Here is a 21,769-nt window from a genome sequence, read left to right as displayed (position 1 = left end):
ACATTATGACGGGACTTCCAGCAGGGGCTCGAGGTTAGCAGACACCACACTGCGCCCCGCGCCAAGTCCCCCTTCCCCCGCCACTTCCCTCCGCCCGCGGACCCCGGTGGGTGCCCAGCCTCCTTACCGTGAGTGCGGGCGCCTGGGATGCGGGGCTCAGAGAGAAGTGCGCGCTCAGCCAGAGGCTCGGAGACGGTCACTCCGGCACCGGAGGGCAGCCGGCAGGAGCCTGGCAGCTGGGGTGGGCAGCCCACAGAGCTCCTGAGCGCCCCCAGGGCCCCAGAGGACCGAGCGGAGGTGATGGGGACAGGGAGATGATGGAAACAGGTGGCAGGAGGGGAGGCTGAGAGGGAGGAGTAGGGAGGCAGAGACAGGAGAGAGAGACAGAGAGACACCCGGAGAAGAAGATGCAGACAGACTCACAGAGCAAACAGAGGAAGAGGGACAGGGAGGAGGGGGAACAGAGAGAGAGAGAGAGAGAGAGAGAGAGAGAGAGAGAGAGAGAGAGAGAGAGGAAGAGAGAGGGAGCGCAACATGTGGTCGCCTTCTCCCACTTGTAGCTGGAGCATCCCCGGCCCCTCCCGTGGTGTGAGCGCACCGTGTACACACTTGGATACAGAAGCACACTAACTCCGCACCGTGCACGCTCACACACATCCTCAGGAGCTCAGGACAGCCCAGGGCCCAGCCCTCCTCCCCTTACCTTGCCCCAGAAGCAACATGTGTGTGGGCCAGTGCCCCCTCTCTGCATAGCCGCGCTGCCTCCCTGCACCCAGGGCTGCTGGAGGGGCCACCAGGGGCCAGGCTCCAGTGCCCAAGCCCAGGCCGCTGCCCTGCCGGCTGGCCTGACCAATGCCCACATTGCGATGGCTGCTGAGGTGGCCTGCAGGAAGCAGAGACATTTGTTTTGTCAGAGCGTAACCATGACAATCACCCCCTGCGCACACACTACTGGTGCTGTCCCCCTCCCCTCCCCCCTCTTAGAGCACAGGAGGAAGCCGAGGTCACCTAGCAGCCCCTGCTAACTCCTGCCTAGTGAATAGGAAGGATGGCCAGGGCCACGCCTGTGATATGGGTCTGCCTCCAGGTGATCCCCACCCTGCAGGGCTCTCAGGGTCCTTCCCTCCTTCCCCCACCAGCTCCTCCTGTTCCCCTGCAAGTCCATTGTTAAGCCAAGCTGTCAATCCATTCCCCGCCCCCCAGAGGTCATGATGCGGCCAAGCAGGTGGTCCTCCTTGGGCCACGCCTGCCAAAACTTCAAGTCCCAACCCCAGCTCGCTGCCCGAGTCATGCCAAAGTTGAAAGGGAAATGTCTAGGTGTTTAGGGGTAGCTCCTGGAAGCCTGCCCAAGGCCTTTCCATGATCAAGGACAAGTACATTTGGAGGCACAGGGCCAGACAGGTGGGGCCGCAAACCTGAATCTGAAGTCTAAGAGTGTTCAAGATTGAGAAGACAGATGCCTCAGAGTACAGGAGGGGGCTAATGACCGCTGCTTACACATCTCACTCAACCGTTATTAAAAACAAAAACAATAAAAGAAGAGGGTGTCATCCCACGTTTACAGAGAACTGAAGTTCAGAGAGGGGGAGTGGCTTGCTCGACAGCACGGCAGGGATTTGAACTCACAGGTACCTGATTCCAACCTTAGATAGGGTCCATTCTATCCCTTTCGCCTTTTATTGAGGCCCTTGTGTGCCAGATATTCCATTCCCACTGTTCTATACCAAACACCAGGAAGTAGGTGATCTGCTTATTTTACAAATGAACTCAGAGGGGTGAAGTGACTTGTCCAAGGGCACACAGCAAGTGGAAGAACCAAGATTCAACAACCTTGGTCCGTCTGACTCTACCTCTCTATCCTGCCTCCTTCACCATATTCCAGGCTATATCCAGGATGGATGAGCCACCCCTTTTCTGGCTTCTCTTCCTAGAGGGTGGACACTGAGGGTACACTAGGGATAGTGTGTGGATGCTAGCAGGAAAGGAGCCGAGGTGGTACATGGGTTCAAGAACTCCCCCATGGGCTGACAGATGACATGTGATCTGATTGTAGCTAGAAGCCCACAGACAAATGATTCCACCATTAGGGAGCCAACCTGAGGATTCCCACCTCCAGTTTCAAGTACCCGCACCCCACCTGCACCTCAGACCTCCATTAAACACGGGGTGGGGGGCTGAGGCCCTGAGGTCTCTGTAGGGGCCGGCCAGCTGGGAGGGAAGTCGGGGCAGAACTCTGGAGAGCGGCGTGGAGGGAGGGCCTGGGGGGTGTGGGAGCAGCTTCCGGAGAGAAGCAAACTCGCTGTCAGAGAAGGAGTGGAAACGCAGGGTCCGGAGAACGGAGGCTGCCCTTGTTCTCAGGGGACTGAGCAAGGCACTGGGCAAAGCTTGCTTCCGGGCAGGTCTTCCTGTGACCCGCCACCAACCAGGCTCAGGTTAGAGCTTGGGAAAGTGAGCTGAGTCCCGGGGGTGGGGGTGGGGGTGGGGTGGCAACAGGGAGAACAGGGGGGAGGCAGCCCTCCTTCCACCCGGCGACTCATGACTCTGGACTCTGGAGGTCTTGCCGCGAGCGTGACCTGAGTTCTGATTCAACCATACTGTCGCCCAGTGTGAGGGGTAGGTCCAGAGGACAGGGACCGAGACTGAGAGGTGCAGCGTCTGACATGAAATCACAGCCAAGAAGGGACAGTGCTGGGTTTCGACTCTGATCGCCTGTGGGTTGGACTCCAAGTCCAGCGCCCTTGCAAGCCTGTCGCAGGGCCTCATGCACCCTAGGGAGGCCTGGGCAGCTTGTGGGCTCAGAGGCCCCAGGAGGCAAGGGACCAGGAATTTTAGACCTAGCCTCTTAAAGAAGCCCTCCCCCACCCCAAAGCTCCCAAAGCCCAACCCTCAGACCCTGAGAAGTTCAAGATCTCTGATCCTCAACCAGCCCTCCGTCCAGGCTCCACATCCACTGATGGGCCTCTCTCCTCCACCATCCCAGAGTTCGCATTTTAGGACCAGGACTGTGTGGGACAGTATGTCAGCCTGCTTGAGTGGCTATAGGACCGTGGAGAGGACTGGGGAGGGGTACTGGGTGGCGACGGTAGGATGCTGGCTTGGAGCTGTTTTCCAGAGCTGCCTCTTCTTGGAGTCTCTGACATTTTCTTACCCCAGCACGCTCATTTCCTGGGGCTGCCATAACAGAGGACCACAAGCGGGGTGCTCAGACAGGGAGCATTTACTCTCTCACAGGCATCAGGGGGCAGAGCTCCTTCTAAGATTCTGCCAAAGAGTCCCTCCTGGTCCCTCCTGTCTGCTGGTGTTCACCAGCGACCCTTGCCATTCCTTGGCTTGGAGATGCACCGCGCCGATTTCCACCTCTGTTTTCAGGTGTATCTCCTTTCCTGTGTCCCTGGGTGTTTGTCTCCAAATCTGTGCTACGTTTCTGTCATGAAGATGTCAATCAGGACCCATCCTCATAGCATGACCTTGTCTAACAGAGAACTGTAAAGGCCCTACTTCCAAGTAAGTCCACATTCACAGGTACCAGGGGTTAAGACCTGAAGATCTCATTTTAGGGGGACAAAATTCAACCCATAACACCCATTCAAAGGAGACAAATGACATGGGACAGGCATGAATCCAAGAAGATAAGATAGCTGGATTTGTAGACATCTGCAGGGGACAGGAAACAAGCAGCCCCATAATCTGGTGGTTAAATGTAGACTCTGGTGCTGGATTTCTGGGATTCCAACCATGACTCTGTGTGTCTTTGGGGAAATGGCTTGCCCTCTCTGGATCCCAGACTCCCCTCTTTAAAATGTCGATGCCTTGAAAGAGTACTATGATCATTAAATGAGTTAATGTTTGTAAAGCACATAAGATAGCAGGACACTTAGTGAGTACCCTGAGTGTTTGCTAAAAAAAAAGTACGAAATGGACCAGAATTACTGTTTCATAGGTGTGGAAACAGATCCACAAAGCCGAGTGAGTTCCCCCAGGTCACCCAGTTGGGCGTGCAAGGCTATTTCTCTTTCTTTCCTCCCAGAGTTGCCCTCTGGGGAAATGAAGTCTCCTTCCCATTTATTCTGCAGTTGGAGGAATCAAGGTAGGTGGTCTGGAGGGGCAGCAAGAGTGGAGGAGGTGGGCACAGAGGGTAAGCAGGGATCCTGGGGGACAGAGGTGATGCCTCCTCCCTCCCCGAGACACACACCTCTTTCCCACTCACCCTCTGTTTGCAGGATCGGAAGTGGTTGAGGGACTATTTCTGCTTCTCAGGCTGGGGGAGAAGCAAAGGCCTGTCTCCAGGGACCCAACCAGCCAGGGCCGGTGGCAAGATCAGGGAAGGTCTAGAGGGGACACGGGGACTGGGGGAAGCTCTTCCCCAGAACATCCCGAGCAGGGCTGCACAGGAATCAGAGCTGAGGACCCCTGTCCCAGTCTCGGTTCCGGAGAGGAGTCCCACCGAGTGTGGCTGCAGGGTCTATGGGCCAGAGTCAGGCTTTGGGGACAGGTGAACTGGTAAATGTCACATTCTTGGCCCCCAAATCCTCATGAATTTTTTTTCTTTTTTTACTTTCCTGTTTCAATCCCTCATCTAGAGCAGGGAATTGTATCAAAGTCCCCGATTCATCTCACACACACACACACACACACACACACACACCCCATCCATGCCCCTGGCTGGGTGACTTGGCACTTCTTGGGTCCAGCCATGTGACTTAACTCATGGTGTATTGGTGAGCATGGTGTAACTCAGGGTTGATAAAGCACTTGCCCGATTGGGCTTGTTCTCCTGTGCCTCTGGCCCTGTTGCCATAAGGTTGTGCCTGATTGGCCGCTGGTCCCAGGAGGAGGGTAAGGTATTCAGAGCAGACCTGGCTGAGACCAGCCAACCGCAGATGCATAGGCAGCTTCAGCCCAGCCAGCCCAGGGGAGCCAGCCAAGATCAGCCAGTGCCCAGCGGACCCAGAGATCCAGAATAAGCGACTGTTGTTTTAAGTTACTGGGTTTGGAGCGGTTTGGAGTTCAGCATTTTCTGGTGACAGCTAACTGATGCCACCTCTTGTAGATCTCACCTTCTCGATAACTTTTGTCCATCTTCCTCTTCATCCCCTGGCCTCTGTTTAGCCTCCTAACAGTTTCCTGCCTGGCCTCGGTGTCTCTGGTCTCATGAATTCTAATCCATCCCCGGAGCTGTGCCCAGATCTCTGTAGTAACTGGTGACAGTTGTCCCCATTTGCTGACCCCCTTTTTAACCCACCCCAAATCCTTCAGTGGCTCTCCCATGGATGTTCATTAATATAGCATCCAAGGCCTGCGGCCATCTGTCCCTGTCCCTTCTTTGGCACTGCTCCTGCCCATCCCCCAGTGGACTCTTCACTCCACATCAAAAGTTGTCTCAGACCTCTGCAGTTTATCCACACTGACCCCTCGGTCCTGAAGACTCCCTTCCCTCCTCCATCTAGTTATTTTCTACTTGTCCTGCGAAGGACAGCTGCAGTATCATCTCCTCCAGGAAGCCTGGCCACCCCCAGTTAGATAGGGGGCCACAGTATCCTCTGCTCAGCACAAGGCCTGGCATGCAGTAGGTGCTCAGCTAAAAGAGCATTGGCTGAATAAGTGAATGAGAGAATGAATGACTAGGCCTCACTCAAGGGCAGCATCACATCTAACACACACATCTGTTTTCACAGGTGTGCTGATTCGGATTCATACGGGGCTTCATGAATATCTGCTGAACAAATGAGCACGTGACCCTATCACCTCAGTGTCCCCAGAAAGTCATGGCAAGCTACTGTCCCCTGGAGAAGGTTGCAGTGGGAGATGGGATATTGGCACCTGGCACAGCTGGAAAAGTAGGAAGCCAGATTGGGCCATGTGGGTGAGGGGCTCTGCGTGCTCTGGGTCCAGGCAGCAAGAGACACATTGTCCGTGGAGAAGGCACAAACAGTCAAGCTGACTAAAAGCCGGTGTGTATTTTGTTGTCACCACACACTGGTAAGTTAAAACAATGTCACTGAGAAATTCTCACGTCCAGGGCAGCTCAGTCTGTGTGCTGCCCAAATTCATGTGCTTCACCTCTGGCTCCGGTGGCCCTCCCGCTGGGTGTCTTGTTGGCCACTGTAGCACCTCAGGGTTGTGGCTGAGGACCTGACATGTGCCGAGGGGGCTGTTGTCACCTTCAGCTGCAATGGCCTTAGGAAAGAAGCCTGTGCTGGCTTTCAGGTTTCCTGGCTTCGTGGCAGGGCCAGGCCTGCCTCCTGGTACACCCAAGGGCTGAGCGGGCTCTGCCTCCAACTCAGCGCCCTGTTGGCTGCACCTTGCTTTCTCTCCAGGAGGCAGGCTGCCCGGGGCCGCAGATGGCTGCTTCAGGGGTCAGTGCTGTGGGGAAATGGCTGTTCTGCCACGGGGTCCCCGTTTCTTATTTGTGATCTGCTGCTCTTCATGGTGCTTTAACACAAATAGGCAGTGACAGCTCCAGACTTCAAAACTCTCCTGGGGACAGGAACGCAGCCTGGCCAGGGTCCCCCATGCAGCTCTCCTGGCAAGAAGAGGCGGGGCCGGGACAGAGGAAGGTGCCTTGGAACAAGTGGCTTCTGGAGAGCAATGGGAGTGGGCAGGGGAGGGCCTCTCAGGGGGCAGGGAAGGGCAGATCTTGGAGGCTGATCCATCTTGTCCTATGCTCTTCCTGCTCCATAAAAATAGACACATTGCAAAAGGGAAAGAAGGAAAATCAATCCTTTCGAGTGTGGTTGGAGCCCTTCCCTCTGCTTCTTGCCCTCTTACCCCTCCCGTTTTCTTCCCCAGAGGAAGGGATGTGCATTTTCAGTTCTCGAAGACTTCAGCCAGCTCAGGGCACAGCTCGAGTGCCCTAGGACCCACCGTGTACCCAGCACAGGACACTCTGACTCCTGCCACCCTCAAAATAGCCCCGGAAGGTTATACTTTGTTTTCATTCAACAAATATCAGAGTGTTTCCTCCGTTCTGGACACTGGGCCACAGTGGTCAACAGGTTAGACAGTGTTCCACCATCATGACCCCGACAGTCTACAGCGGGGAGACTGTGAGAGGTCTGATAAATGCTCTACAGGGAGTCATCTGGGTGATAAGCTACAGAGCCACTGGGGGGTACGCTGGGTTGGAGAGTCAGAGGAGGTGACATGGAGGTGAAAGATAAAGGATGGTGGGAGAACCAGCTCCCAGCTCTTCAAAGAACAGGGCCAAGGAGGCAGAGGGAGCGATAAGCCCAAGGATGGGAAAGGGCCCTGCAGACCCCCGAAGACAAAGGCGGCGAGATTGGCCAAAGTGAGTGGTCCACAGAGGAGAGGGGCAGGTGAGAGGTGCAGGGGAGGGGTGTGGGTCACCAGGAGAGTTGGAGTTTTACTTGGGGAGCAATGGACAGTCACTGAAAGCATATAAGAAGGAGAAACATGTGCCTTTGTTTGTGTTTCATGAGCTCGTCCTGGCCACTGTGTCGAGAGCACACCAGAGTGGACATCGGCTGAGAGGTCTGTGGGGAAACCACCGTGCTGACAGAAATAAAAGATGGCGGAATGGTGATGGTGGCGGTGGTGAGAGCAGTGGGTGGTTGGGTGGCAGGGTAGGGGAAGAATCAAGGGTGCGTCCTAGGGTATAGGATTGTGCAGTTGGAGGGTGAAGGTGCCATTGTGGAGATGGGTAAGGCAGGGGGATGGCCAGGTTGGGTGGTGGCATTGGTGGGAATCTAGAAATCTGTTTGGGACCTAACAAGTGTATGGTTAAGCACACATTGAGGTAGAGTTTGTAGTTGGCTCATGAGTTACAACACAGAGGACACCCAGCTGGAGATACCATTCAGGAGGCACAGAGCTGTGTGTGGTAATTAGTATTCTCCATCAGGATCCCCTGTGAGCTGAGAGCTGGCTGAACACCAGCTGCAGGCTCCACAGGGGCAGGCACCAGGCCTGTCTTGTTCACTGCCCAGCACCTCGCAAACTGGCCCTTGGTGGCATTTGCTAAGTCATCATTACAGACCAAGGGAGAAGAGGCAAAGACCAAGGGCGTGATCCCCTTCCTCACAGAGCTTATAGGATGCAAGGCCACCCAGAAACGAATACACAGAACAGAGTCATGTGACCATTTTGGACTCAGGGACCATTTATTTGTATGAGCCAGGGTTGACATTTACCTTAGCCTCACAGAAACTTCCATTGGTGAGTGGTCTAAATGAATAGGCAAAGTGTGCTGATGAGGAAAAAACCTAAGGAGTCTGAGAACTATTTTCAAATCCTTGAGAAGTATCTGTGATATGCTCTGGGTCAGATACACGTTCCATGAGTTCACACACAATTTGCTTTGCTTTCCTGTAGCATGTGGCATCTCTGACTCCATCGCAGTCCTTTGGTTTGGAGATATTCTGACCCCTTCCTCTCCCTGGCCCCCTCCACACCTATCTGCCCATCTTCAAGCTTTGTGAGGATTGGGGACCTTCTCTCATTTCGTCTCCCTAACTGCAGAGACTGGCTGGGCGCTTTGCGTTGTAACGGGTGTGGGGGGGATACCAGACAACTGATGCCCATCAACGGATAATAGAAACTTGATGTGTTTATTGAATACATAAATTCTTAGCTATTTATTAAAAGAAATGCTCTGAGGATAGCTCTTAGGTAATGCTGCTTGGAATTACTACATTCGATCTAACGGCAATAAAACTGTATTTGTGGTTTTAAAACTCATGGTAGCTGTGAGACCTGGAGTAAGTCTCTTGGCCTCTATGGGCCTAGAAATGGTCTGCAAGGCCTGTTTCCCGTTGCGTGGGGCATGTGTGAATGTACCCGTTTATCAGGCGGGACTCTGCTCCTGGCTGAGCCACGGGGTGTTCCAGCCTCTGCCGGGGAAGAGTGCCCTGCACCCGAGGGGGAGTGTCCATCCTGAGCATAGACACATGGGCCAGCTCTGGGCTCTTGGGAAAGGCATTGAAATGACAAGGGTGGATTATTTTTATAATAATAAAAGGTCAAGTTATCCGTGGTTGGTCTAAAAGCAAGCATGGTTGGTTCTCCCCCTGAATTCTCTCTCAATCCACCAGTCTCAACATCCTCCCCGCCCCCTCATGGACTGGACCCCCAGCCCCAGCCCCCTCTTTCAAGGGCCCCTCTCTCTCTGCTTCCCTTCATGCTCCACGCTCCATGTGCTCATCGCTCAGCCACCCAAGTGACATTTTAACAACATAAATTAAATCACCTCCTGCTCTGCTTAAAACACTTTAGGGATTACACAACAGTCCAAATAAATCTCTCTGCTCCTCACCGTGCTCTTGAAGGACAGCCCGGCCTTCCTCTCCAGCTTCAACCCCCACCTCTCCCTCAGCTGGCTCCAGCCACACCCTGCTCCTCAGTTCTCCAAGTCTGACCCGCAGGGCCTCCCTGATGCTGTGACCTCCAGTTGGCAAGCTCTGCCCCTCGCTTTTTGCAAGGATGGCTCTCAGGCCTCAGCATAAATGTCACCTGTTCAGAGAGGTCCTCCCTGCCTGGCACATAATAGATGCTCAATAAATAGTCACTGCGTGAACAGATTCTCCCCACTCTGCATGACCCCCAGCATGGAGAACAGAAGAGGGAAAGAAGTAATTTTGGCATCTTGAGGTTTCATTTTGGGCAACACTAGATGAGAGTGCCCTGGCCTCGGTGGTAGTTTGAGCACCCACAGAAGATGCACCCCACCCTGTGCAGGCAAACCACAGGCCCTGTGCTGCCCACTAGCATGGGTCTATTTGAACGTGCATGTAGAACAATCCCTCCCACAGCCCAGACATCAGAAATACTTCAAGGAAGTGCTCGGTGGGCATCTGAGGTCTGACCTGGTTGTAGGGAGCCGAGGCCTGTCAGTCTTGAGCATTGTGCTAGTGACACTTGCTAATGGCTGCTCACTTTCATCATGGCCTCTGCTCTCAGTGGTAAATCAAATTGTTTCTGCCTTCCTGCCCATCTTGCACCCTCGAACAGGGAGTCAGGCTCAGTCTAGGAATCTGACGGAGGCCTTCACAAAGCACTGGGGCTCAGGTGTGGGGGACAGGTGTGAACAGAGTGGGCTGTCACAATGGCCCTTGGACGACAGAATCATGCCCTTAAACTGGCTGCTGGGGGAGTTTCTGGCCTAGGCTAAGTGTACTTTTTCACAGTCAAAAAGGAGGAGATAGAGTTTGGAGCCAAGGCATGTCCCTTCACCTCCTTCCTCCTGGATGCCACAGATGTTCCCTGGAGTGCCTGTTTACTCTGTTCTAACCCCTGTTGTGGCATTGGAGGGAGCCCCCCATGTCGGTGAGGAGCTGAGGGCCTGGGCAGCACCGTTTCCCATGCCATGCTTCTCCTCATCGAGAAGCATTTCTGAGTTGGGAAGAGGTTAAGGGAAAGACTAGGACTTATTGGCTTGCTGTGGTCCCTCCTATGGCACGCAGGTTGGTGGCTGTGAATGAGCCTTATCAGATGCGTTGGTGAGAAGGTTTGAACTTGTGACCTGATGCACCTTGGGCAAGTTGCCTGAACTCTCTGGACCTCACCTTTTCCTCTGTAAATTGGGGCTGGTGATGCCTGCCTCACGGGGGATCATGCAATAGCCAGAGCAGACAGGTCAAGGGCTCAGCACAGCACCTGAGGGACAGGCTGCCCCTCCCCCACCCACAGAGTCAACATGGAAATCCTCCTCCTCCGTCCCCACGTGCCAAGCCTAAGAGGTTTAGTTCTTTTCAGATAGCCTTCCTCTCCGAGGCCAGGAGAGTCACATTTTCCAACACCCCAAGTAGCAACTTTTGGTTGCTGGTCTTCTAAAAGCACCAAGATGCTGACAGATCACTCTCCAAAGGCTGCTGATCCCACTGAAGTGTCCATGTGGAAGGTCCCGCAGCACATCTTTTCAGTGCTGCTCTCATGGGTGGTCAGCTGGGTAGGAGATGTCCCTAGTGATGGCCCTGCAAGTAAGTCTTGATTTTGACCCCCATTTTGTAAGTGAGGGCCCTGGATGCAGAGAAGTGGAGAGACATAGATGTCAAAGTCCAGCTCGACCCCAGGACACCTGCCTATCTTCACAGCACCCTGCTCCTTCTCTCCCGCCTGCCTGGGAGCCTTCCATGGCCTGCGCTAATGTGTGACTCCCTGTTCCCCAGTGAGGAGCTTCAGGCCCTGTTGGGACAGTCTCTGTGGACATGTGGACAGGCTTTCATGTCAAGCTAATTGATCTGTGGCCCCCTGGACTCTCAGAGGTAATTGATTGTATTCCCAGTAATTCGAAGGTGGATTTTCTCCCTCAGTGGCTTTTGTTGCTCTGAACTTGAACCCTGGGTCCAGTCCCCAGAGAATGGAGAAGTTTAGTTTGGCACCCTGAGAGCCGCCCAGGGCCTGTGAGGAGCTGGGCTGTTGCCATGGCATCTGCCGCCTGGTCCAGAGGATCATCGGGTCATGCCTGGCTGGTGGCAATGTTGCTGAGGGGATCTGGTCCCCAGGAGGCTCTGATGCTGTGGACACCAGAGAGGCATCCACAGGGATGGGGTATAAGGGTTCAGAAGGACATCTTTCTCCTGAGGGCTGTCCCTCTGCTCCTGAGAGTCCCTGTCTGAGTGTCTCCCCCGTGCCTCATACCAGGTCCTGCTTGGGCGCACGCTCAGGGCTTCACTGGTTCATTCACGTGGTGCTTCCCGAGCACACCATGCTCCCAGCCCTGGGAAAAAGAGCCAGACATGCAGGGCTGCCCCTCCCGGAGCTTCCACTTCAGCAGAGGAGGGAGCCACGGATTAACGTCAAAATCACAGCTGTGCCAGGTGCAGTGGCACACGGCTGTAATCCCAGCAGCCCAGGAGGCTGAGATGGGAGGATTGTGGATTCAAAGCCAGCCAAAGCAAAAAGTGAGGCGCTAAGCAACTCAATGAGACCCTGTCTCTAAATAAAATACAAAATAGGGCTGGGGGTGTGGCTGAGTTCAATCCCCGGTACCCGCCCCCCCCCCCCACACACACCCAAAAAATCACAGCTTTGATGAACATTCAGAGAGCTACATGGTGCTCACCTGTCACAAGAGAGAGTTTGACCTAACCCAGGAGACCAGCCAGTCTCCTCAAGGTGACATCTGAATGAGTGGATAGTAACAGAGAAGGAGGACAAGGGGCTGCTTCCTGGTAGAGGGGACATGTGCAGAGACTCTGTGGTGGGGATGCATGGACTGTTGGTGTAGCCAGAGCAGCAGGAGCAAGGAACAGCATGGGGCAGGTTGGGACTCAGACCCTGTGGAGCCTGCCGTCCATGTGAGGAATCTGGCTTTTATCTCAAGGGCCATTGGAAGCCACCAGAAAGCTTTCAACTAGGGAAAATGTTGAAAGATGTTCAACTAGGTCTGTTTTGAAATGACCATGTGGCAGCTGGGGAAGACTTGGATGGAGTGGCTATGGGGAGACTGAGGTGGTGGGAGACGTGCTGGGTAAGAATTTTAAAACATGTTTTCCATCCATCGCCCACCTGCCTTGCCCAGGGCTGCTGCCCACTCAGTCCCCCTGGCCTCTCTCACATGGCTCTAACCGGCCCCTAACTGGCCTCCTGGCCTCTGCCATTTCCCACCTGTCCTCTGTCCCCAGGTGGCTGGCAGAATTCCCATTCAAAACTCCACTCTCATCAATCCTCGGGGGTTACAAACCGTTCTAGCTTCCTTTCCTCTGCACGGAGTGTGGGACTCTGGTTGTAGTCACATCCCTTCCATTTCCGTCTCCCTCCAGCTCCCGGAACACAGTGTGGCTTTGATTCCCAGGGGCTGCCCTCTGCCTGCAGTGCTCTGCTTAGCTGCAAGAACAGGCTAGGAGAGGCCTCCCTGGCTGCCCCGCCCCCACTGACTACATCTGTGTGTTCTGTTTATTTCCTTGCTGCCCCTTAGGCCAGGGAGAGAATAGGAGGGAGCATCTACCCAGGCCAGGTTCTTGAAAACTCAGAAAACCATGTTATCCTAGTAACGGCTGGCAAGGAAAGAAAATGTTGTCATTTACATTTTACAGCTGGGGAAACTGAGGCTCGGAGAAGGAACGTGACTTGCTCAAGGTCATGCAGCAGTTTGGGGGCAGAGTTGGGGTCTCTACCATGCTCCCTATATGGCCTCTGCCTCTCCTTCATTGAGGCTAGGATGGGGGTGTCTTTTGCCCTCCAGGGGTTCCTTGCACCTGGGAAAGGAAGGAAAAGTGGAACAAAATAAAGACAAATTTTCTGCTTCCTTGGCATCTGCTCCTTTTAGAGGTCTCTCCGCCGCGACAATGACATTAATACTGAGTGCTTATATGTTATAAATCTCATGACCCTTTTTATGGAACATGGGAGCCTGTCAGTCTCTATGCAAACTTTTTTTTTTTTTTTAGAGAGAGAGAGAGAGAGAGAATTTTTTAATATTTATTTTTTAGTTTTCGGCGGACACAACATCTTTGTTTGTATGTGGTGCTGAGGATCGAACCCGGGCCGCACGCATGCCAGGCGAGCGCGCTACCGCTTGAGCCACATCCCCAGCCCCTCTACGCAAACTTCTTAGGTGGTAATTTCTCAAAAATGTTACAAGACCCTATAAGGTGGGTGCCTTAGCTCTGCCCTTGCTGTGGAGAGGAAACCAAAGTCCAAACTTTCTATAAGGAGCAAGGCTGGGCCAGGCTGGCCCCAATCCATCAGTCCTTACTTACTTCTGTGAAATACACCCTATACACATGCACACAATAACTTAACTGAAATCTCAAGGTCATTAAGGGACCAATCACTTTGTGATCCTCACAGATTCTCCCAGAGTTTGGACCCCACTGCCCTCCCAGCCCAGAGTCTTCACATGTTTCTGGATTCCCTGTCAGGAAGGAGGCAACTTTCACTTCAGTTCATTATATCTATCCATCCATCCATTCATCCATCATCCATTAATTCATATACCCACTCCCCATCCATCCATCCATCCATCCAGCCAGCCAGCCAACCACTAATCTATCCATCCATCCAGCCAGCTATTCATCCATCCATCCATCCAACCAATCACCCATCTACCCATCCTTCTACCCATCCACCATCCATCTATATATCCATCCAATAACATTAATTAGGACCCACTGTGTGCCAATTCTCACGATGTGCTGGGGCAAGAGAACAAAAAGTCCACAGGCCAGTGCTGCTTTCTGTTCCCCAAAGCTGTTGATGCCTGTGTAGATATCAGTCGAAAAGTCTGATTTCTGGAAGGGCCCGGTAACTTGTCAAAGGTTGACAGGCTGAAGGCATGCCCAGAAAGTCCTTATTTTTCCACTGCCAGTAAGGGCTGGGGCAGATGTTGCAAATTGATGGGAAAAAGAATTAGCTCAGCTGTTGCTTGTCCCTCATGAGCAGCAACAATTAGGAAACATCTTGCAGGCTCTGGGCACATCGTCATGGTTGGAGCTCCCCTGGGCCAGGCAGCTTGCTGAGATTTTTCTAGAGGCAGATTGTCACAGCTCTTCTGCCAGCATCTCTCAGGAGGCATCTCTCAGCATCTCGCTCTTCCTGTTGACATATCTGTCAGTGGGGTGGCTGAAAGGCAAGCTCTGCCTTCCTACAGAAACTACTGGAACAGCTGGCGTTTATTCTGTGCCTCCTGCGGACCAGTTTCCTGATATGCAATGGATCCACTCCCCACCCCGGCCCTGGAATGTAGGTGATAATATTCCCCTTTTACAGATGAAAAAACTGAGGCTCAAAAGGGAGATGACACCGGAAGTGACAGTGGGAGGGTGGGAGTCCGGGGCTGGTGTGATTGCAGGGCTGTATGGACTGTCACGTGCTGTGCTGTTTTACGGTTGGGCAGCCCTGTGTGAAGATCAGCATCATGTAAAATTGTGACATCTTGTAAATTTCTGCTTCCTTTTCTTGTGGGGATCCAAGAGGTCCCAGGGGAGGCAACAGAAGCTTATGTGAAGATGGTGTCTAGAAGTTTGGAGTCTGGGATCCATTTACGTAGGGAATGGATTTTTAGTTTGACCCTCAGTACATCTGACTCCAACATACTTGGAGGGGCACTAGTGGCATCTCAACTGTATCCAGCTGTCACTTGGAACTTTTTCACTTCCAGAAATGCATCTGAGGTGTTGTTCATGATACTAGCAGCCCCTGCTCCAGAGTCACACCGAAGAGCTCCTCCCAAAAGGCAAAGATGGAGACTTAGCTCCTTTTCCCATGGTGACAGATCCCTTCTGGACCCCAATTAATATTCCACACCTAAGACAGAACCCGAGAGGGAGGGAGGGAGGGAGGGAGGGAGGGAGGGAGAGAGAGAGAGAGAGAGAGAGAGAGAGAGAGAGAGAGAGAGAGGAGCTGGAAGGAGAATAAGAGAAAGAATAAGAGGGAAGGTGAGACAGCAGGAAGGGAGACAGGATAGACAGACAGACAACAGCTCTGTTTAGTGCTCAGGTGTTTTAGGGGTGAGGGGCAGATTCTGCAGGCAAACCAGTCACACAGGCCTGGAGGCTAATCTCATGCTCTTGGCTGACTGGCCCGACTCAAAGGTGAAGAAATCTCCATGGCAGGAGGACAGTCCTGGCTGCACCCAGAGGGGCACATGTGGGTGCCAGCAGCAGCACCCCAGGCCCCGGCTGCAAGGGCGGGGGCAGGCTGCCACTCGAGCCTCACAAATGGCTCCTTTCCATCCTGGGCATCCATTTGCCCTTTACTGATGGAGGAGACTTTGTCTGGCAGACAGGCATCGCTGGGTGTTGCCATGGTGATGGCTATGATGTCACCGGGGAGTAAATCAAATTGCGAGTCTCACAGTTGAGCAGCTCTGCTCAGGGAGGGTTGTTTGGGGAGCTGTGGGCCTGCGCTCTCCCACCTCCCCCTTCTTTATCCCTTGGAAGAGCCTCATTTGTTCACTCGCTCATTTTTTTCCAATGATTTTTGAATACCTACTATGTGCAAGGCACCATGGGAGGGCAAATAGATGTGGACCCTGCAGAGTGCCCAGTCTCGTGGGAAGCATAGGGACACACATGAGATCACACAGTGGACATGGGCTTAGCATCGAGACCCAGGCCAAGAGGGAAATGAAGTGGACCAGTTTGCCACATGCTGGGTGGCTTAAAAAGGAGAAATTTATTCTCACAATTCTGAAGGCCAGAGACCCCACGTCAAGGGCTCAGTAGGGCTAGTTTCTTCTGTGTTTGTTTGTTTTTATTTTTTTTGTTGTTGTTGTTTTTGGTACTGAGGACTGAACCTAGGGTGCTTTACCACTGAGCCACATCCCCAGCCATTTTTATCTTTTATTTTGAGACAGGGTCTCACTAAGTTACTAAGGCTGGCCTTGAATTTGTGATCCTGCTGTCTCAGCCTCCCGAGTAGCTGGATGACAGGTGAGTACCACCACACCTGACTGACTGGTTTCTTCTGAGTCCTCTCTCCATGGCTTGCAGATGGCCACCTTCTCCCTGTGACTTTGCATAGTGTGTGTGTGTGTGTGTGTGTGTGTGTGTGACCTAATCTTGTTTTAATGACACCAGGCATATTGGATTAGGGCTCACCCTAGTGACCTCATTTTAACTTAATTACTTCCATAAGACCCTGTTTCCAAATACAGTCCCATTCTGAGCTCCTGGGCATTAGGACATCACTATGTGACTTGGTGGGGGACACAGCTCAACTCCCATCAGGAAGTGAGGAGAATGTGTAAGAGGAGGATCCAATGTAGCAGGTGGCAGAGAGGCAGGCAAGTTTGGTCTTCCTGGAGAAGACATCTCAGCAGACAGCTGCAGGTCCAGAAAGGAAGCAGCGGGGGGAGAAGGACTTCCGGAGGGAGGAAGGAGAAGGGTGAAGGCCCAGAGCAGGGGGGGCCTCCTGATGCATTCAGGGATCTAAAAGGGGGGCAGCACGGCTGGAGGAGAGTAAGGGGTGGACGGCACAGGAGGCATGTGGGTGCCGGGTCACACTAGGACCTCTCCAGCAACGGTAAGAATCTGGACATTTTCCTCTGGGCAGTGGGAGGCCACCAAGAGGTTTTAAGCAGAAAAGTGACTAGATTGAATTTTTCTTTTAAATGATGGCTGTGGGTGGGGGAAGCAGATCAGTGGTAGAGGTTTTGTTGAGCTCCAGCAAGGCCCTGGGTTCCATCCCCAGCCTTGAAAAAATAAAGATGGTTCTTGCAGTGGCTTTGGGCCAGATGCCCATTGAATAGGCCCTCACAGTAGCCTGAGTGTGGAAGGTTGTACTATTCACCTTCATTTCCTTCCTTCTTCATGATCCTTGCCACAGCTCCTCTCCATGGGAGGAAATTATTTTTCCACCCCATGTTTTTTAGGCTTAGCTATAGGACTTGGTTTAACTAATACCATGTCAATGGATGTGACCCAAGCAGAGGCCGGAGAAGCACTTGCATAATTTGTCTGATTACACTCATGCATTTGCCACCTGTCATGACAAAACTAGCCTCTGGGACCAGAGCTAGGTTCCCAGAGAACAATGAAAACTAGAGAAAAGAACTTGCCCCGTAACCCAAATAAATGTCCCAGATGACCTACAAACCTCTTTGCAAGAAAAACAAATGCTTGTTGTGGCAAGTCACTGGGATTGGGGGGGTGTTTGTCTTGCAGCATGATCGTGGCAATTGCTGACTCATACACTAAGCAAGAGATGAGGTTGGCTTGAATTAAGGTGACAGCGGTGTTGCTGGAGAGAAGGAGATAGATTCAAGATAAATTTTGTAGTTGTTAACAAATAGGTGACATTTAAGTGCTGGGATGATTCCATCAAGAAAAGGGTGCAAAGTGAGGAGGAAAAGGCTGCCAATCAAAGGGATTAATCCATCAATCAAGAGATAGTCCATCAATTTAAGATTGATTAATGTGTCAGTCTGCCTGAGCTGAAACAACAGTACAGCACAGTCCGGATGGCTTAAACAACAGAAGGTAATTTTCTTGCAGTTCTGGGGACTGGAAGTCCAAGATCAAGGTGATGGCCAAGTGGCCTCCTTCTCTCTGTCCCCACATGTCTGCTTCTCTGTGCGCTCACTCTCCTGGTGTCTCTTCTTCTTCTCATGAAGGTGACGGTCCCAGTGGAATAGGATCCCACCATGATGATCTCATTTAATCTTAGTTCCTTCCTCCTTAGAGGCTCTGTCACCAAATACTGCCACATTAGGTTAGGGTTTCAACATAAGTTTTACGGGGACACAATGCAGTCTGTAACATGTAGCATTTCTCAAGTGTCAGGCACTGAGCGAGCAAATGAAAGCTGTAGGTCTTTGGGTTGTAGCAGAGAAGTCACACGATGTTCTTTCCACTGCATTTTATTAGTCAAAGCACAGCTTAGGGCCAGCCCAGGCTCAAGGGGGCAGGGAGAAAGATTGCATCACCTGGTGGATGGAGGCCCAAAGTGGCATTTGCCGGAGGGCCTGCGGGGTTGGGGGACTCCGTGCCCATCTCTGAAATGAGCATTGCAGAGGCTTCAAGGAGAGTGAGCAGGACCTTCAGAATTCTCCTCGGTCCTCTGTCAGCACCAAGGTGCTGGATAACTGTCAGAAGGCAGAACCACGGGTGGGCCAAGACACACTAGGGGGCTTCCCCACCCCCTTGAGGCTAGCCAGTTATTGGAGAATATCCGTGATAGGACCTCTATCACCTTGCGGCTCTGATAGGAACCTAGAGTTGCCAGACTGAGAAGATGATGGACCCCTCAGTGTGCACTGAGGGTGCTGAGGCTGGTGGCCTCGGGTGCCTGGATTTGGTCTCCCAGCCTCATCCCTCCTTGTGATGATAACGCAGCCTGATGCTCCTTTGTGGACACCCTCTTGCGCCACGGGCAGGATTGGTGAGGTTGTCAATCACAGTGTTCTGCCCATCACCAGCCAGGAGAAGGACACAGACCAGAGCCTGTGCCTGGAGCTCAGATCTCAAGGGAGTCACACAAAGACAGTGACCGAGGGAGCATGGCTCACCTGCAGGGTCCTGGCTGAGATGGCCCATGAGTTCCAGCTGTGTGGAATCTTGGTTTCTGGCTCCTTCTGAGATCTGATTTGTTTGTTTCAGCTTTTCCTCTGGTCTGGAAGCTTTCTACATCTTTCCAGTGACTTTTTCCTTTAAGTGAATCTGGCTGGACTCCTGCTCTGTGTCATCGAGGACCCTTGATGGCGGTCTTGGCTGCAGAAATCCGACCCAGCACTGTTGGCCACGGGGGCATGAAGAAGCTTTGCCTCAGAAGGAGTTAGAATGTGCTTCTTTAAGACAACTTGGAGGCCTGGCCTGGCTTTCTCTCCTGAAGTGTCTTGATTATACGAGCATAAGACGAATTGTCCACTCCCAGGTGCCCCAGAGGCCATTGCTGGCCTGTGTATGACAATGCAAATGTGCAAGGGAACAGGGCTTCCGGCAGAGTGAAGCATGCTGGCCCCTCTGATGGGAGTCCCTGCAGAGCACTGGCTTGGAACTCTCACTGCAGTCTGCCCTTGGGGGAGGTGATCTCCGAGGCTCACATGCCTCCTTGTCAAGTGGACTCATGACAACCTCACATGCAAAAGTGGTTCTGGGGTCCTTAAGTATATTAGGTCCAATTTTTCTGGAATTTGGTACACATATCCCTGGTGGAATGTTAGATGCTTTTAACTGGTACTTGAATAAATATCTTTTTAACAGGTGTGTGTTTATTTCTGTGTATATCAATATGAATAAAAAGCACACGGCGGATATAATTTTGTGGACATCATTCTTTAGGATGAGGCCAAATTTTATTAGTGAGTCACTGGAGATTAAAATTTAATTAAGCAATAGGAAACCTGGCAACCAGTAGGGAGATCACCAAGCCAATGCATCTTGCGCAGGCGCTCAGGGAGGAGGGTCTGTGGAAGAGGGACATGGCGGGTGAGCTGGGCAGGGAGGAAGGGCAGTGAGGGCCCGCTGGGTCTGGACCTCGCTGGGGTCTGAGTTGGAGATCTCTGGAATATTTTGCCTCAGGTGATGGTGAGTAGGTGTCGGCAGCTCCCCCAGGGCCTAGGGCCTTTCAGATTGGACTTTGTCCACCTCCCGATCCCATAAGGGCTGTGCCTATTGTCCTCAGGAAGTAGAACTTTGTCTTTCACCCCACAAAAACAAGCTGGACTGTAGTCACAGGGGACAGAGAGGGTGGCCTCCATCTGTGTTCCATTTGCCTCTGAGACTTTCTCCAGTGGGGTGATAGCAGGAACAGCCGTTTTGGAATCAGGCAGGCTGGGTTTCTATCCTGGCTCTTCCATTACTTGGCTCTGAGGCTTCTGAGAAGTCCCTTCACTCCTCAATTGTCATCTCTATAGAATGGAGGTGATAAGAGAAATGTGTTCCCCACCTGATTTCCAAGAAGGTTTGGAGTGGCCGTTGGAAGGGGCTGTAATGCCCAGGGAAGCTCATGTGGCCGAGGGAGGGTGAGACGCCCACAGACCCAGCGAGGTGTCTATTAATACACTTTCCTCATGCCCCTTTTGCAAGGCCTTGCTAACCCCCAGGGCCTCTGACTGACTGTTAATGGGAAGGAGCAGAAGAGTTGCCGGAGCCCCTGTGGGTCCTCTCCAAGGCCCCTCCGGGCTCAGTCTTGGCCTCTTTCCACGCTGCTCTGGAAGGCTTTTGGGGTCCTTGCTGGTGTGGACCTTCTCGGTGCTAGTCTTTGCTCCGCTCTGAACAAAGCTGGGTGGTGAGATAAGTTTTAGGGGTCGTCCATGTCCTTCTTTTTCCTGCCAGTCTCAGAAATACAGAAAGGCCCATGCTGAAATCCCAGCCCTGTCACTAGCCAGCCCCGTGATCCCACACTGGCTCTTCAATCCTCACCTGCCTCAGTTTCCCCTTCTAGAAAATGAAGCTAAAAGCAATGGCTTCTTGTGGGTTGTTGTGGGAAGTAAATGAGACGAGGCTGTAAGAGGGTCCAAGAGGATTCCCAGCACATAGGACATAGTCCTGACACGTTTGTCGCTTCCTGTCCCTTAGGAGCTCAGGGCCTCATAGTCCAGAATTATGTTGCACAGCCACACTCCAGCCTGGATGACGGTTCCAGCACTAGACTGCTCTCCCCACCCTGCTCCCCCCTCTCCCTCTGTGACAGGTGCGGCAGGAGATGAATAAGACAGGAAGTCACTGAGTATGTGTGTGCTGGGCCAGAGACCTGGAAGGAGGCCTTGGCACTCGCCCCTGAGTGCCTTTAGACTGATGAGGCCTGGGGGTCCCTCTCCATGTGGGCCTGTTAACTTGGCCATTGCCTCCCACTCAACAGACATTGGTGAGGGCTTTAGCAGGGTGCTGGCCCAAGGTGGGGTGGGCTGGAAAAGTGGGGACAGGAAGTTAAGATTAGCAACAACGACAGCTACTTCCTTTGGAGTGCTTAGCAGGGTTATTCTAAGAGGTTTTGTGCGTTACCTTATTTAATTTAATCTTTGCTCTTTAAGAGAGTATGTTAATATTGGCAATGATTACACCTGCCATTATTTAGTATTTATTTTGCTCCAAGTACTGGATTAAGCACCAAACATATATTTTTTTTTTCTCAATTATTTCTCTAACACCTCTCTGAGGCTGGTACTGTTACTACCTCAACTTTACAGGTTAGGGAACTGAGGCTCAAATAAGTTCCCTGTGTTGATCAATGCTTCTCGTGCTTAAGTGTACATACAAAACACCTTGTTCAACTGAATTACTCAGTGTCAGCAGGTCTGGGCTGGGGGCTGAGGTTCTGAATTTCTATCAGAGCAAATGTGGCTGCTGCTGGTCCGTGGACCACACGTGAGCAGGGAGACCCTGGATCCTGCAGCTGGTGCTGCTCTGGATCTGTCATGGACTGCGGA

The 21,769-nt window shown here is 52.6% G+C and overlaps 1 long non-coding RNA gene across 1 annotated transcript; it reads left to right on the top strand.

The window, feature by feature from the left end:
* The first annotated feature begins 14,538 nt into the window (after positions 1–14,538).
* On the top strand, positions 14,539–19,490 carry LOC139707439 (uncharacterized). The gene is made up of 3 exons (XR_011709005.1): positions 14,539–14,640; positions 16,256–16,331; positions 18,999–19,490. It is a non-coding gene; the product is annotated as an uncharacterized lncRNA (long non-coding RNA).
* The last annotated feature ends 2,279 nt before the right edge of the window (positions 19,491–21,769 follow it).

This window comes from Marmota flaviventris, chromosome 10 (assembly GCF_047511675.1).
Source record: "Marmota flaviventris isolate mMarFla1 chromosome 10, mMarFla1.hap1, whole genome shotgun sequence".
In the NCBI taxonomy this organism is placed as follows: Eukaryota; Metazoa; Chordata; class Mammalia; order Rodentia; family Sciuridae; genus Marmota; species Marmota flaviventris.
This window is presented reverse-complemented; position numbering and strand designations above follow the sequence as displayed.